Here is a 16,455-nt window from a genome sequence, read left to right on the forward strand (position 1 = left end):
CTTTACAATGTTGTGTTAGTTTCTGCTGTACAACAGTGTAAATCAACTACATGTGTTGTATGCATATAGCCCGTCCCTCTTGAGCCTCCCTCCCAGCCCCCTCCACCCCACCCCTCCAGGTCTTCACAGAGCTCCCTGTGCTATACCGCAGCTTCCCACCAGCTGTCCTGTTTTACACGTGGTGTATATATGTCAGTGCTGCTCTCTCAGTTCACTCCCGCTTCCCCTCGTGTCCAGAATTCCGTGCTCTACATCTGTCTCTATTCTTGCCTACGCATAGGTTCATCAGTACCAGTTTTCTAGATCCCATATATATGCATTAATATGCAATATTTCTTTTTCTTTTTCTGACTTACTTCACTCTGTATGACAGACTCTAGGTCCATCCACATCAACAAATGACGCGATTGGGTTCCTTTTTATGGCTGAGTAATACTCCACTTATGTTCAGTTCCGTTCAGTTCAGTCGCTTAGTTGTGTCCAACTCTGCAACCCCATGAACCGCAGCACTCCGGGCCTCCCTGTTCATTACCAACTCCCGGAGTTTACCCAAACTCATGTCCATTGAGTTGGTGAGGCCGTCCTACCATTTCATCCTTTGTCATCCCCTTCTCCTCCTGCCCTCAATCTTTCCCAGCATCAGGGTCTTTTCCAATGAGTGAGCTCTTCATATCAGGTGGCCAAAGTATTGGAGTTTCAGCTTCAACATCAGTCCTTCCAATGAACACCCAGGACTAATCTCCTTTACGATGGACTGGTTGGATCTTCTTGCAGTCCAAGGGACTCTCAAGAGTCTTCTTCAACACCATAGTTCAAAAGCATCAATTTTACGGTGCTCAGCTTTCTTTATAGTCCAACTCTCACATCCATACATGACTACTGGAAAAACCATAGCCTTGACTAGTAGCCTTGACCTTTGGTGACAAAGTAATGTTTCTGCTTTTTAATATGCTGTCTAGGTTGGTCATGACTTTCCTTCCAAGGAGTAAGTGTCTTTTAATTTCATGGCCGCAGTCACCATCTGCGGTGATGTTGGAGTTCAAAAAAATAAAGCCAGCCACTGTATCCCCATCTATTTGCTGTGAAGTGATCGGAGCAGATGCCATGATCTTAGTTTTCTGAATGTTGAGCTTTAAGCAAACTTTTTCACTCTCCTCTTTCACTTTCATCAAGAGGCTCTTTAATTCTTCACTTTCTGCCATAAGGGTGGTGTCATCTGCATATCTGAGGTTATTGATATTTCTCCCAGCAATCTTGATTCCAGCTTGTGCTTCCTCCAGCCCAGCATTTCTCATGATGTACTGTGCATATAAGTTAAATAAGCAGGGTGACAATATACAGCCTTGACGTACTCCTTTTCCTATTTGGAACCAGTCTGTTTTTCCATGTCCGGTTCTAACTGTTGCTTCCTGACCTACATACAGGTTTCTCAAGAGGCAGATCAGGTGGTCTGGTATTCCCATCTCTTTCAGAATTTTCCACAGTTTATTGTGATCCACACAGTCAAAGGCTTTGGCATAGTCAATAAAGCAGAAATAGATGTTTTTCTGAAACTCTCTTGCTTTTTCGATGATCAAAATATGTATCACATCTTTTATTCATTCATCTGTCAGTGGATGTTTAGGTTGCTTCCATATCCTTGCTGTTGTAAATAGTGCTACAGTGAACATTGGAGTACATGTGTCTTTGCATTATGATTTTCTCAGGGTGTATGCCCAGTAGTGGGATTGCTGGATCATATTTTTATTTATTTTCAGTTTTAGTTTTTTTAAGGAACCTCCATACTGTTCTCCAGAGTGATTGTGTCAATTTACATTCCCACCAACAGTGCAAGAGAGAGTTCCCTTGTCTCCATGTCCGGTGCAGCATTTATTGTTTGTACATTTTTTGATGATGGCCTTTCTGACCAGTGTGAGGTGATACCTCACTGTAGTTTTGATTTGTATTTTTCTAATAATGAGTGATGTTGAGCATCTTTTCATGTGCCTCTTGGCTATCTGTATGTATTCTTTGGAAAAATGTCTGTTTAGGTCTTCCACAAATTTTTTGATTGGATAATTTGTTTTTTGATGTTGAGTTGTGTGAGCTGCTTGTATATTTTGGAGATTAATCCTTTGTCAGTTGCTTCATTTGCAGATATTTTCTCCCATTCTGAGGGTTGTCTTTCATCTTGTTGACAGTTATATTCTGAGTTACTGATGTTTATGACTTCAGCATATCAGTTTGTGGGGTGGGCGCAAAAAATAGTTGCATGATATTCCTTTGTAATATAACCTCTTTTACTGTACCCCTGTTGGTGTGCATTTTGCTCCTGCAAACAGGGCTGTGGTAAATATGTTTGTGCCTCCTTCTTTGCATACTTGGAGAACGTCTTAGAAATGGTACTGCCAGATCAAAGAATGTATATATTAAATTTTGTTAGGTACTGGCCTACACGTAGGAGCTTGTTCCTTATTGTTTCTGATACTTTTTGGAAGCAAAAATTTGCTTTGTGTATCATGTCCTAATGTAAAATCCACATTTTATTTTCAAGGGTATATCATTGACTTTCACTTTGCATTTTGATGGGGTATAAACACAACCCCCTGTCGAAGACTGCTTAATTAGATTCTGAATTAACTGCTTATCCGGGTCATTTTGGGGCTTCCCAGGTGGTGCTAATAGTAAAGAACTTGCCTGCCAATGTAGGAGATGGAAGAGATGCCCTCGATCCTTGGGTTGGGAAGATCCCCTGGAGGAGGGCATGGCAACCCGCTCCAGTATTCTTGCCTGGAGAATCCCATGGACAGAGGAGCCTGGTGGGCTACAGCCCATGGGGTCACAAAGAGTTAGACACCACTGAAGCGACTTTTGCACACAGCACACTAGGCCACTTCACAGTGATAAAAAGCATTCATATTTGAGTGTTAAGTGCTGTACAGAGGAGTAACTCAGTTAATTATTACAACCTGTGATGTTAGTACTAATTCTGTTTTTAATGGAGAAACAAGGTCTTGAAAAGAGGTTAAACTTGCCCAAAGTCACACAGGAATGGAAATGTAAAATTCAGGCTGAAAGTGAAAGTGTTAGTCACTCAGTCATGTCCACTCTTTGTGACTCCATGACTGTATTGTAGTCTACCAGACTCCTCTGTCCGTGGAGTTCCCAAGGTAAGGATACTGAAGTGGGTTGCCATTCCCTTCTCTCGGGGAATCTTCCTGACCCAGATATGGCACCCAGGTCTCCTGCATTGCAGGCAGTTTCTTCCCTGCATTGCAGGGAAGCCCCCCAAATCCCTAATGGGCTACTTGACTTGAAAGATTTTGTGGCTGACTCCTCTGTATTGTTTTCTTGGGTGTATTAGAGACTTGCTAAATAATTGTTGCATGATTAATTGTTACTTTGTCTCTTCTTTAAGTAAAGGTGGATTGCAACCCTTTCTGTAACATTCAAAAGCTCTTGCTACAAATGTGACATTGGAATTTAAACTACAAATGTGGCATTTAGTTTAAGCTGTTCTTTGAAATCAGAGTGAGGGGATTTCAGAAAGGAAACCAACCCTAACCTAGTCAAGTAGAAGCAAGGATTTTTCTTATATATAATATTTAGATACTTTCATTTCACAACAGTGGTTATGATCTTTTTCATGGGGCCATTTTGGTTTTTGCAGATTATAATTGGGGATAAAAGTAAGGTGCCAGATTAGTTGTTTACTCTCTACCAGGTGATAATCAATAGTTTTATACACATTGCTTTGTTTCTCTTTGTGGCAGTTTTGTGAGTTAGATGTTATTGTAGGGAAGTGAAGTAACTTGCTGGGGTTACATACATTAAAATTTTCAATTCTTGCTCAGTACTGTATTAAGTGCCTTGGGAAGGAGATAAAAAAGTATAAGCCTAGTTTCCCCTCTCAGAGAGTTTAAACTCTTTTAGAATAAACACAAACTTATGTGACTAAAAACAACATAATTAAGTGCTCAGTTGTGTTTTACATTTGTTCAGTGAGTACCTACTGTGTCCAGTATTGATCTATATTCTGGGAATACAGCAGAGTCCCTGCCTTCGCAGAGATTTCCTTATTTTTTCCCTGTCTTCCTTTACTGCAGTATAACATAAACAAGTTAATTATAGATTATGACTGTACTATAATGGAAATAAGCAGGATAATACGATGGAAGTAAGGAGGGAGGGAGCTGGATAGTACACTCTACATAGTGTGTTTAGGGGAGAATTTTCTGAGGAGATGATTTAAGCTGAGATCTGAAGGATGAGAAGTCAAAGGGTGTTGTGAACAGGGGTTCACAACTATTTGGCAAGTGTAACAACTTGTAGGCAGGACAGGACTTGGCATATTTGAGGAATATAGTGAAACATGTATAGCTAGAGCATGAAGAGTGAAAGGGATAGAGTATGAAATAGGAAATTTAAGAGCTAAGAAGGGCCTTGCCATGAAAGTTCAGAGAATTTGGGTGGTTTCTGATAGCTGCAATAGTTAGGGAATGTGTTTCAGATAAGGTGGGATTTTGGGGTGGGAAGTTAGGATAGAAATAGGATGAGTTGTAAGGCTAGACATCCAAGATTTGGAGAGATTTTATGGATAAAAGCACAGACATTCAAATAAGCACCAAACTGTATTAGATAATTTAAATAATATCAGGCAATTGGCAATTGATTAGATAGACCGAGTAAGATGCACACTTAGTTGAGCAATTTCAGTCCTGTTTTTGCCTAGGTTGTCAGACCTCAGAGCTGTAGCAAATTTAGACTTGAGATTTGGGATCTGTGAAATGCTCTGTCTTTTGTTATCTGATCTTTTGCAGGAAACTGAGGGGAGATTTGAGTGTGTTTTAATATCTCCTTGCCCTTTCTTAATTAAGAGAACAGAATTATGTTGCCTTTAAATTAAGAGACCAGAACAGGAAAACTGCATTTAAGGGTGTCCGTATTAATATTATGAAGGAAGATTGTGCGGGGGTGATACTTATTTTCTTATTGTCTGTATATACCACTTAGGATTATTGCCCCAAGGGGACATGAACTTTGTTCCAGGCATAGGGGGGAATGGCTCTGTATAGGACAATGCTTGGCACATATTAAGTGTTTGTTGAATGAATAAATCTACAAGTCTTGAATATTTTGAAGGACAATCTTATTGTAATTTCCCTTCTTTTCTAATCAGATTCTTAGTACTCTTATACATTTTTGCATCTTCATTTTTCCAAATTGTTTTGAAATATATTACACTCAGAAATTATATAGCTTAGTAGATACTTACTAATTGAACTAATTTTTTTTTTTTTTGAGCCACAAAGACAATAAAAAATGATTACTTCGGCTAGCATCCCTTAATTTTTGCTAGTTTGAGGAAGGAAAACTCAGCAAGGTTCTAAAAATAAGGACTCCTGTTCTTACTGGATCAGACATGTCTGAATGAAGTCATTTTCAAAAATGAAGCTGACACAGCAAACTTCGAGCTCTGCTGAAAACATCTTTTTACCACATAGGATCATAATCTTTCATTTTATGAGTGCTACTGTCAGCACTTTTTCTCTGACAGTTGCTTCAGTTTTTTGTTGTCTCAAGGACCCAGAGAACCTTAATTTGGCACCCGCTTCTCTACTGTCTCATGTAGGTTGTGGTTTCACAATATATATCAATTTCTTTCACAGGTGGCAGAGAATGGAAGAATTGAGTAATTGCTTTAATGAATGCCTAATGTTTGCCTTTCAACACTTTGCATATGTTAATGCATCTAATTGTCAGCTGGAGATATTAGACATTTTGCAGACATTTTGTGGGGGAGAGATACATGAAGAATTTGAGATGTTTTTGCCCAAAGATACTTTTCTTTTGTGTAACATCTGGAAAGTACATTTAGGAGAGGGGAGAAAAACCCATTATCTTTAACAGCAATCAAAGGCTTTTGTAGTGTTACCACATTCTGCCCAAGTCTGTTTCCCTGATTTCTTTGACTAATTTTGGTGCGAATTTTACATATATTTGCCAATCTCATGTTAAAAAAATCAAGAGGAAAAAAGCAACAACAGGGCTCTCAGACATGTACCAGGAGACTTCCTCCTTTATATAATGACTTAATTTTAGAAGTGAATAAGTAGAATTTTGGGGGGAAATAAGCATACTCACAGCTATTTAGGGGCTTCCTTGGTGGTTCAGACTGTAAAGAATCTGCCTTCAGTGCAGGATATCTGGGTTCGATCCCTGGGTCGGAAGATCTTCTGAAGGGAATGGCAACCCACTCCAGTATTCTTGCCTGGAGAATTCCATAGACAGAGGAGCCTGGCGGACTACAATCCGTGGGGTTGCACAGAGTCCGGCATGACTGAGTGACTAATACTTTGACTTTCACAGCTATTTAAGGATAGGAGAACAAAATAAGGTTTGGTTTTTGCAAAAATAGCAGATTTATTACCTTTATTTAAAGCAAAACAAATACGTTCTTATTTTTATTTTACCACCTTTCTTTTCTTTTTTTTTTTTTTTAACCACCTTTCTTGATAGAGGATTGTGGCCTTCACTCATTTCTTCCTATTAGAACAGACACCTGGAAGATGGAACATAAACAATTGAAACAACCAGTCAGCTCTTAGGGAACATGTACTGGCTTGAGTGAGGAGATCAAGGTGTAAAAAATGTTTACTATTTCAGGAGGGTTTTCTGTAAAGAAAACTTTTGGATACTGCATAAGATATGAGACTTGGTAACATAGCCTCTACTCTGTTAATTATTCTAGGAAATCATCTAATTGCTCTGACATTTACTTGCACAACTTAAGTGCACAACAAAATCATTCTCCTAGAGCTCAGTCAATTAAGTAAACAGGGTTGGGGATTTTATTTTACTCCCCTTAAAAGCTAATATGTTAGCCTTGTATTGTTTTATGGATGTTGGCAGAAAACATGGGTCAGAGACAACCAATTTAATTAAACCATAGCCAGCAGCAGGAGATGAGAGTGTTGTGTGCTATGTCGCTTACCCCTAAGACTTCTAGATGGGAGATGCAGTGGGTCTGTGTCATAGCTGAGGAACACCAAGGTTAGGGAACCTACTATTTAGTAGCATGCGGAAGGCAGCTTTGCTGTTTGTCCCAGAGGGAGACTTTACTGTACCCTTCAAGGTGGTTTGCTGCAAACATAACCCTGTGACATGATCTGGATGGAGTGAGTGATCAGGGCCTTGCATAGTTCACATACCTAGAAGATGCTTAGGACCACAAGAGACCCCTGAGGACTGTCTCCCCCAACACAGGGTTGTCTGCTTTTTAATAACAGAAACTTACTTGGTAGAATTCTGGTTTTAATTTATTGTTCAAATTGAAATGCACACATTTATTATTGAAAACTGAGGCAAACCATGTGATCATATTAAGCTTCTTTGGATTTTGTTAGAGCAGATAAGTTTGAGCAGTAGTTGAATCGTTTTGACCTTTTGAGTGAGCACCAAAGTTTTCTAAAATGATTTCCTGTTTACTTAGGACTCTGAAAACAGATTATCAAGTTCAAAAAGAACTGTATTTATGTGACTTGTTATGTATTTGCCTGAATTCTGAAGAGTTGGGAAAGACTATCAGGATACATGGGTGTTAACTGTCTGGCACTGGGGCAAGTCCTTTGCGTTTAGGCCAGAATATCTGCAAAATGATGGGAGATTCAGTTCATTAAGGAATATTCCAATTTTGAAGAAAAATCATATTATTTGGGTTCTTTTAAGTAATACTGGATGAAGTCTTAAATTTAGTTTGAAACTAAGTGTTCCTTTCTAGGTTTTTATTGTATATTGCTTGTTTTGGGGGAGAAAGGCATCTAAGGCAGAGGTGTAATAGAATTTTTTGGGTAGAACTGCAAAAGGTTATATATACCATGTTCTCTAAAAGTGACTGGATTTGATAGGAGAGACAAGTGGTACCAATTTTATTTATTCTGTCTAATCCTGTAACCAGAGCAGCTGTTTCATCAGATACGTAAGGAAGGATTGTTATTCAGGGTTCTTATTCTCTTGATTCTTGATGTCTCTTTCCTGTATCTTAAGTATGAAAATGGGTTGCTTCAGGGGGAACTGTATTTCAGATGAAAAGAGTATTACTTTGGGTGTATTTTGTGTTAGTGTGAATGTAGTATCTTTTACTGATATCACTTCTGTCATTTCCATTCTAACACTAACTCTCAGAATTAGCGTAGACCCCACAGCTTAAGGGCTCAGCCCCACAAGACTGCCTCAGCTTCAGGCCAGCAGCTTCAGTGGGGTACTGAGACTATCCACCCTGCTGCCTGGCTGATGGCAGATTTGGGGTATGGAATACAGGTCCTCTCCAGGTAGGCACTCTCCAGCACAATGTGGTGACTAATTTGGAAGCTCTCTTAAATCTTCTTGTTCAACAGTTTTCACAGAGCTCAGTTTCCAGTGCCCTCCTCCCCATCCCCTATTGCTGAGGTTGACAGGTAGGGCTGAAAATTCTAACCTTCTCATCGCTTGGCCTTTCTGATGAGCAGTCCCATCCCAAGGGTATCTAGGGGCCCCTTCCTAGTCACTATTAGGAAGGGGCTCATTATGAATGACAAAAGATACTGCTATCATTTAGGGGAACTTCAAGGGTTTAGGAGTTCTGTGACAGGAATCCTGCACAAAGACCTAGTTATTTTTACCACAGTGAATAGCAAAAATTAGACGTGGGTTTTATTCACATTGTTTACTGTTAATATTTCACATGGTTTTATAAGGGATATAATAATCTGATTGAGAATACATTTTTTTTTTTTTTTTGCAAAACATGCTTATTAGCAAATGCTTAAGCCCCAAGTCTTTTCATATGCTCTTTGTGCCTCATGCCTAGAATGGACGATGGTCCATGGGCAGACAAGGCAGCGGTGGCTGGCAGCTTTGTTTCCTTCCCCTATGTGCCTTATTTTCCTCAGGGATTGCATTGTCTGGTGGAGTTTAGTTGGCATCTAGCTAATAATGATGCTAAAGAGAGAGTTCAGAAGTCTGTTTATTTTTATTTAAATATTTATTTATTTGGCTGGGCTGGGTCTTAGTTGCAGTATGTGGGATGTAGTTCCCTGACCAGGGATCAAACCCAGGATCCTGTGCTGGGAGCTCAGAGTCTTAGCCACTGGACCACCAGGGAAGTCCCCCATAGTCTCTTTAAATCTAGATAGAGCTCAGGAATCCCAGAAAACTAAAGGGACTTTAGAGATTCTTGAAGGGTAGTTTGAACCTCCAAAGCATTTAAGAACCTAAGAGAAGGGTTTTGGTGTGGCTGTCAGGAAGAATGATAGATACTGGGAAGGAATGTAGAAGATCACCTTATTTCACAATTTTTCTTCCTTATGATTGGCAGTCATTTCTTGTGCCTAAAGTTGCTCAACACCAACCAATTCCAAGTTATGGTACAAATGAACTTCATTATTAAAAAGAAATAGTATTTAGCTGTTGGTGCAGAATGACTTTTCTAGCCACTCTGGATAGCAGAATGGTAAATTGGTACCACGTAGGCTGTTTGCTGTTACAGTGATTTGACATGGTTTAAATTTGACAGAGTTAACATAAGATTTACAAACATGTCTGGCCTAGTTTGCTCCATATTGTTGAAGCTGCCATTATGTATGTTGCAAAAATAGTCTCTTCACTTGTCCCTACTTCCTTCCCATCTGTGGGTCATCTGGTGACATTTTAATACATGAAATTATTAATATTACATGTCAAATGCTTTGCAGAATAGTCCTAATTAAATTGGAACTTGACTCTGAAATGACCACCTTTGTAATGATAACTCTAAATTTGACTACATTTGTAGTAAAGACTTTACTCATTTAAGAGTAGGTGTAAACATTTACTAAGCATTTATTGGAGGCCAGGCACTTTTACTTCTTTACATATATTATCTTCTTCAGTCAACTTTATGAGAATGGTATTATTATTTTCATTTTTGAGATAAGTGAAAACAGCAGTTAAGTAGCTTGCCTAAGGTCACATAAGCTAGAGTGGTAGAGCCAGTCTGACTTCTGAACCAGTGCTCTTAGCTCAGGTTCCACAACTGATTTCTGATAGATTGCTGAACTGTCAGGTTAGAAAGCCTAAGAAATGGAAGATTTGTGAGTATAGAGATAGAAAGGGGAAGAGTGAACTCTCTCTCTCAACAAATTCTCGCTTCCCTTCTCCCCAATAAAGACTGAGTGGTTGTCTGCAGGGTGAAGAAATAGGAAATGAACTTAACCCTCTTCCTCGCTCCTCCTCTGGCTTCCTCTGTCTAATGCTGGCAACTGTCATCTACGTGCCACTTCATTTGTAGTGAAAAAGTACATGTTTGTTTTTATTAATGTCACTTCTCAGGAGAAAGTGGTATAGTGTATAGAGTTTTAGAGCAGAACCTTGACAGACTGCTTGGGCTTAAATTCCAGTTCTGCCATTTACTGGCTCAGTCATCTTGGTTTAGTTATTTAACTTCACTGAACCCTCCTTTTCTTACCTGTGAAACAGGGATGTATAGTACATACCTCAGAGTTGTTGAGAGGATGGCATGTACAAATATGTGTAATATGTTTAGAACAGTATGTGACACAGAGTAAGTGCTATATAAGTGTTGGCACTGGCACTGTTATTTGAGAACACTTAGGTTGAACCAGTATATTAAAGCACCTCTGAAGAATCTTGTTTCATGATCTTTTAGTATCCAACATGAGTTTTGTGTTACTAAATACCTGGTTGATAGAGATAATTTACTCTACTTTTAAGAAACTCACTTCTTGGAGATTTAAATGCCTGTAGTGTTTATTTTAGTTTGCATTCTTTTGTAACTGGTATTTTTTGTCTAGTTATCATATGTGGTTGTGGTTCTCAGACTTCTCTGTACATGAGAATTACATAGGGAGTATTGAGATCTGGTTTATTAGATTTGGGGTGAGGGTCCAGGAATCTGAATTGATAACAAACTCATTTCGGGTAATCCTGACAGTGATTGCTTGAGGTAATAGTTTTGGAATTGCTGATTTAGAGGCTGAATTCAAGTATAACAGGAAAAAGAGATTATAAAAGGTATTAACAGTGTGAACATTGTTAAACAGAAACCTCATTTAAGCTGGAGTCAGGCTTCACAGCTGGCGCTGAGTTGAAGTGAAAGTCACCTCTTTGTGACCCCATGGACTATACAGTCCGTGGAATTCTCCAGGCCAGAATACTGGAGTGGGTAGCCTTTCCCTTCTCCAGGGGATCTTTCCGACCCAGGGATCAAACCCAGGTCTCCTGCATTGCAGGGGGGATTCTTTACCAGCTGAGCTATCAGGGAATAGGGCACTAGTGATAAAGAATCCACCTGCCAGTGCAGGAGATGCAAGAGACACAAGTTCGAGCCCTGGGTCAGGAAGATTCCCTGGAGTAGGAAGTGGCAGTCTACTCCAGTATTCTTGCCTGGACAATTCCATGGGCAGAGGAGCCTGGCGGGATACAGTCTGTGGGGTCTCAGGCTACAGTCCATGGGGTCGCAACGAGTTGAACATGACAGCACGTACTGCGAGGAGATCCAACCAGTCCATCCTAAAGGAAATCAGTCCTGAATATTTATTGGAAGGACTGATGCTGAAGCTGAAACTCCAGTAGTTTGGCCACCTGATGGGAAGAGCTGACTCATTTGAAAAGACCTTGATGCTGGGAAAGAGTGTAGGCAGGAGGAGGAGGGGATGACAGAGGATGAGATGGTTGAATGGCATCACTGACTCAATCGACATTAGTTTGAGTAAACTCTGGGAGTTGGTGATGGACAAGGAGGCCTGGCTTGCTGCAGTCCGTGAGGTCACAGAGTCTGACACGGCTGAGCGACTGAACTGAACTGAGCACAACAACAGGTGACCAGAAGGGGGAGCTCTCACACCTTACCACTAGATTTTAATTGTCCACCTGGAAATTACTTTTGTATCTCCAGCAGGGAGAAGGTAAAATAACTGGCTGTTTTATTGTTTTAGATGAACAGTTGTCAGATTTTCATCAGTTTGCATGTGGGCAGTGATGATTTGTAATCCCAGGGGATCTTCCCAACCCAGGAATGGAACCCAGGTCTGCTGCATTGCAGGCAGATTTTTCACCATCTGAGCCAGCAGGGAAACCTGACTAGGTCTGATCCCATACCAAAATTATATTGTTTTGTTTTAAAGCTGCATTTAAAAAAATTATATTTATTTATTTGACTGTACCAGGCCTTGCCTGTGGCATGTGGGATTGTTTGATCTTTTGTTGTGGCATGTAGGATCTAGTTCCTTGACCAGGGATCAAACCCAGGCCCCTGCACTTGAAGTATGGAATGTTAGCCACTGGATCACCAAGGAAGTCCCCTAAAATATATTGTTAACACCTGTTAAGTAACTTGTTTTAAGGACTGCTCTGTAAATAGAGAAAAGTGCAGGAAATACAGAAAGAAATAATATGGGAGCCTTCAGGAGAAGAAGAAATATTTGGGTAGATTTCTTGTTTTTTTGTGTGCCATTCACTATTAATAAATAATAGCAAATATAATCAGTTTATTTTAGCCTGTTTTTGATATGCCTGTTTTGGGTAAAGTGTGAAAAGTTTTGATTAGGTAACAGTCTACTAAAGAGAGAAGAAAGTGCAGTGCTAGTTTTGCGCCTTTGGATGAAAACAGGTATGATGGGATTAATTTAACTGGCATACTTGGTAGAGGAATTCACATATATTGAGTATGTGCTAGGAGCCAGGTTATTTAATATTACTTAATCTTTATAACTTTGCAAGGTGTTGGTTTAAATTAGTTCTGTTTTTAAATGAGAAAATTGAGACAAAAAAAGATTTAAGAAACTTGCCCAGGTCACTAGTAAGTGCTGAGCAGAGATTAAAACCAAAGGTTTTCCTGATTTCAGAGTTAGGAAAATTATTATCATGTTATGTATTAAGTTTATGTAGCTTGGAAATTCTTTCCAGCTTACTAAGCAAGACACAAAAGAAGGGCCTGATTGGTTTGGGGGCTGTTTTTCCTGCTCAAAAAAGATCCAGACTTCTACAAGTTCTCAAAGTAGTAATGTTTAGTGATCTGGCCAAACTGTTTGTGATCCCATTTCTCTCACATGAGTTCCAGTCTCCATTATCTTTCAACGGAAAAGCTTAAAGATCTTCCTCAGATAGTGATTTTGTTCTTAACAATGCAGAGATATTTTTAAAAATTATATTCAGAGGAGAAGCCTACTTAGCCAGTTTGAAATATTGTTACCTTGTTTCTAAACTTACATTGTAGACTTACTCTAATACAACTTGTGTTGTATGTTTTGCTCAACAGTTATGTTTCCTGGTGGGCATTTTTAGCATTTTCTTATACTTAATGGTATCAGAGACAGAGGTACCACAATTTAGGTTTTCACCATACAAAGAGGGCTTCCCAGATGGTGCTAGTGTTAAAGAAGCTGCCTGCCAGTGCAGGAGACATAAGAGACATTGGTTCGATCCCTGGGTTGGGAAGATCCCCTGGAGTAGGAAGTGGCAACCCTCACCAGTATCCTTGCCTGGAGAATCCCATGGACAGAGGAGCCTGGCGGGCTACAGTCCATAGGGTTGTAAAGAGTCAGACATGACTGAAGTGACTTAGCATGCACACAGTATATAAAGAACCAGTATCCTAAATCTGTTATTTGTGAAATGTCTGTCCTGAAGACAGTTAATTTTGATAAATTTCCTAATACACCTATAATTAAAAAAAAGGAGTTCAACTTGAATTAGATTTAAATGTTTCTCTTTTAATACATTTATTAATGATAGCTTCTCTTTTCATTGGGATGTTGTAGGCCAGCTTTAACATTCTCCATCATAGCTTGTTACAGTTTGTGACTTAGCTGTATGGCAGTGGTATTTGTGTCTTTAGTCATGGAAACTTTTTGTTTTAAACTTCTTTATTTCCTAGAGAATTTTAGTGAAAATTTTAAGAAATGTTATCTCTTCCTTTACGAGAAGCTTCAAGTTTAGAAATGGCCTGATGATTTTGTATTTGCTAGGTTGTATGAGTATTAAGTCTTAAAAGTGAATACCATAGGTAGACTGAAGATTAGGATCATCATATTTAATAAGGATGACAGTTTTAACCACAGGTAAGATTTAACAGTAGCATTTATATTAACAATAGTATTTATCTTAGGTGTTTTTAAGACAAAGTTCAAAACTCGTCAAGTTTACTATAAAGTTACTTGATAAATCCAAATATTACTATAATTTTATTAATTGTAGGACTATATCTTCTACACTTAACACCTCTAAATTTAGGATGTATTTTAAAAATCGTTGTCTTAGAGTCTGTGAAATACAGAGATTAGCATTTCAGTTCTGCTGCTATAACTGAGAAGTCCAAAATACTAGGGACTTAATGAAGGCAAAGTTTCTTTCTCCTGTAAAAGTCCTGGAAGGTAATGCAGGGCTGGCCTCTCCTATTGTGTTACTCATCCTTAGCTATAATTTCTGTCTTTGGTTCACTGTGACTGCTTTCACATCTGTTATGATGTATTCTAGCCTACAGGCCAGGTGGGACAGGAGAAACTCTTTGCCTTGTTTTTAAGGCTGGTCTTGAAAATTACATGCTTTGTTTCCATCCCCATTTGCTTGAACTTGGTCACATCTAACTGCACAAGAATTTAGAAAATGTCTTTACTAGGAGCCATATGTGCCAGTAAGATTCTTTTACTAAAGAAGAGAGGAGCAATTGCTAGTAGTCTCTGCTACTCTGCTCAAACCTTACTTTCTGGCCAGTGTTTATGATTAAACTCTATGTAAAATGAAATCACCCATAATGGTCATGAGACATGGAAGATGCAAGAACTGAACTTGAAATTTATTTTTAGGCATAATTTATTTTTAGGAAGATAATTCTGTAGAATGATCACAAGTCTCTGCTTACCTTTTTTTTCTTCACTCTGAATTGGAAATAAATTTTACAGAAGACCTTGTTTTTTAGCAGTCCCTGGTAGCTCAGCTGGTAAAGAATCTGCTTGCCATGCAGGTAGATCCCGGGTTGGGAAGATCCCCTGGAGGAGAACATGGCAACTCACTCCAGTGTCCTTGCCTGGAGAAGCCCCACGCACAGAGGAGCCTGGTGGGCTGCAGCCCATGGGGCTGTGAGAGTCAGGCGCGACTGAGCCACTAAGCACAGCACATCCTGTTTTCAGAGGTGGATTGAGGGCCGGGAGAAGACAGCTGTTCCTGTGTTCTCTTCCTGCTTTGCTTTTATTAATCAGTGGAAGACATTCTTCTCGAATAATTCTCTAGAATTAATTTAGTACTTGGTGTAGTGTGATTATTTTGATAAATAATTTGATTTAGTTTAGGGGTCAAGATCCTTAACCTAGTATGAGTATGCTAGTGCATTGTTCTCTAGTGCATTACAGGGAAAAGAGAAAGATAGAAGGAGGTTAAATAAAGAGAAATGCAGTCAAGATGATTTTGATGAAGAACGGAAGAAGGTATATTTCCTGTGTGTTACCCATTCCTCATATATATACAGAGATGTTAACAGTTAAGTTAAGATGTTAACAGTTAAGAGTTGCGGAGGTTACTATAGGAGCATATAGACCTGGCATCTAATTCTGTTGACATTTTTATGTTAATAAGGTGGCATCTCTAGCTAACAAGAAATTGTAATCCCTTCAGAATTATAAGAAAAAGAATTTAATCTTAAAAATAGATATATAGGTAGTGGTGTTTTTTATTCTTTCAGAAAAACTTAAGATTTTCCACTGACACTAAGATGTCATACATCCCAGTTTCATAGGTGTCAACATATTGGGGTAAAATAGCTGATAACAAGTGTAAGGAACCTTTGGTAAAGATATGTTCTGATTTTAGAAATGCTTAAGTATAAAAACAAGCATCTCAGAATTGATAAAATTAATAAATCTTTGGTGTATTTGTAATCAATAGCATCTTAGAATGGAGGACTATAGTAAAAGAAGCTAAAGCAATTGCATCTGTTTATAAGTTAGAATGCTTTAGAGTGATCATTTTCATTTTAAAAGTCTAGATTTTGATCTCTTCATGCCATAAATATTGAATTAGTAGCTTGACAACTTGGTGCTGAAACAGCCACTGAGACCAGGTATCACCCTAATCTTTGTCCAGTTCTTCATGCTCATCTATTAGGTGGGAGAGGTGATTGTGCTCTGCTGCTTGTTGGTTATGGCCTGAGTAACCATTTTAGCTGGGGTAAAGGGAGCATTCTTTGAAGCAGTGGCCTTTTTTTGCAGTCTAGTACACATATGTGTATACACGCATGTGGGGGCACATAGAACTGAAGGAAAAGTTGCACAAAATAACACTTGACATACTAACTGGGATTCATTCTGAAATAGCCTCTTCTCTTTCATTATAAAAAGAACTGTACTGCTGTTTATGTTCCTCTTGAGTTTTTAAGAAAAATACTTAAGTCAAAAACAACCAAGGATCAGAAACTTAAGAAAATTGACTCTTATTTGCAAATCACTG

At 38.9% G+C, this 16,455-nt stretch overlaps 1 protein-coding gene across 1 annotated transcript in view; it reads left to right on the plus strand.

The window, feature by feature from the left end:
* Positions 1-16,455, plus strand: part of CDC42 (cell division cycle 42) — a 49,271-nt gene that overhangs the window by 12,910 nt on the left and 19,906 nt on the right. The window lies entirely within an intron of this gene.

The sequence above is a fragment of the Dama dama genome, chromosome 8 (genome assembly GCF_033118175.1).
Source record: "Dama dama isolate Ldn47 chromosome 8, ASM3311817v1, whole genome shotgun sequence".
Lineage (NCBI taxonomy): Eukaryota > Metazoa > Chordata > Mammalia > Artiodactyla > Cervidae > Dama > Dama dama.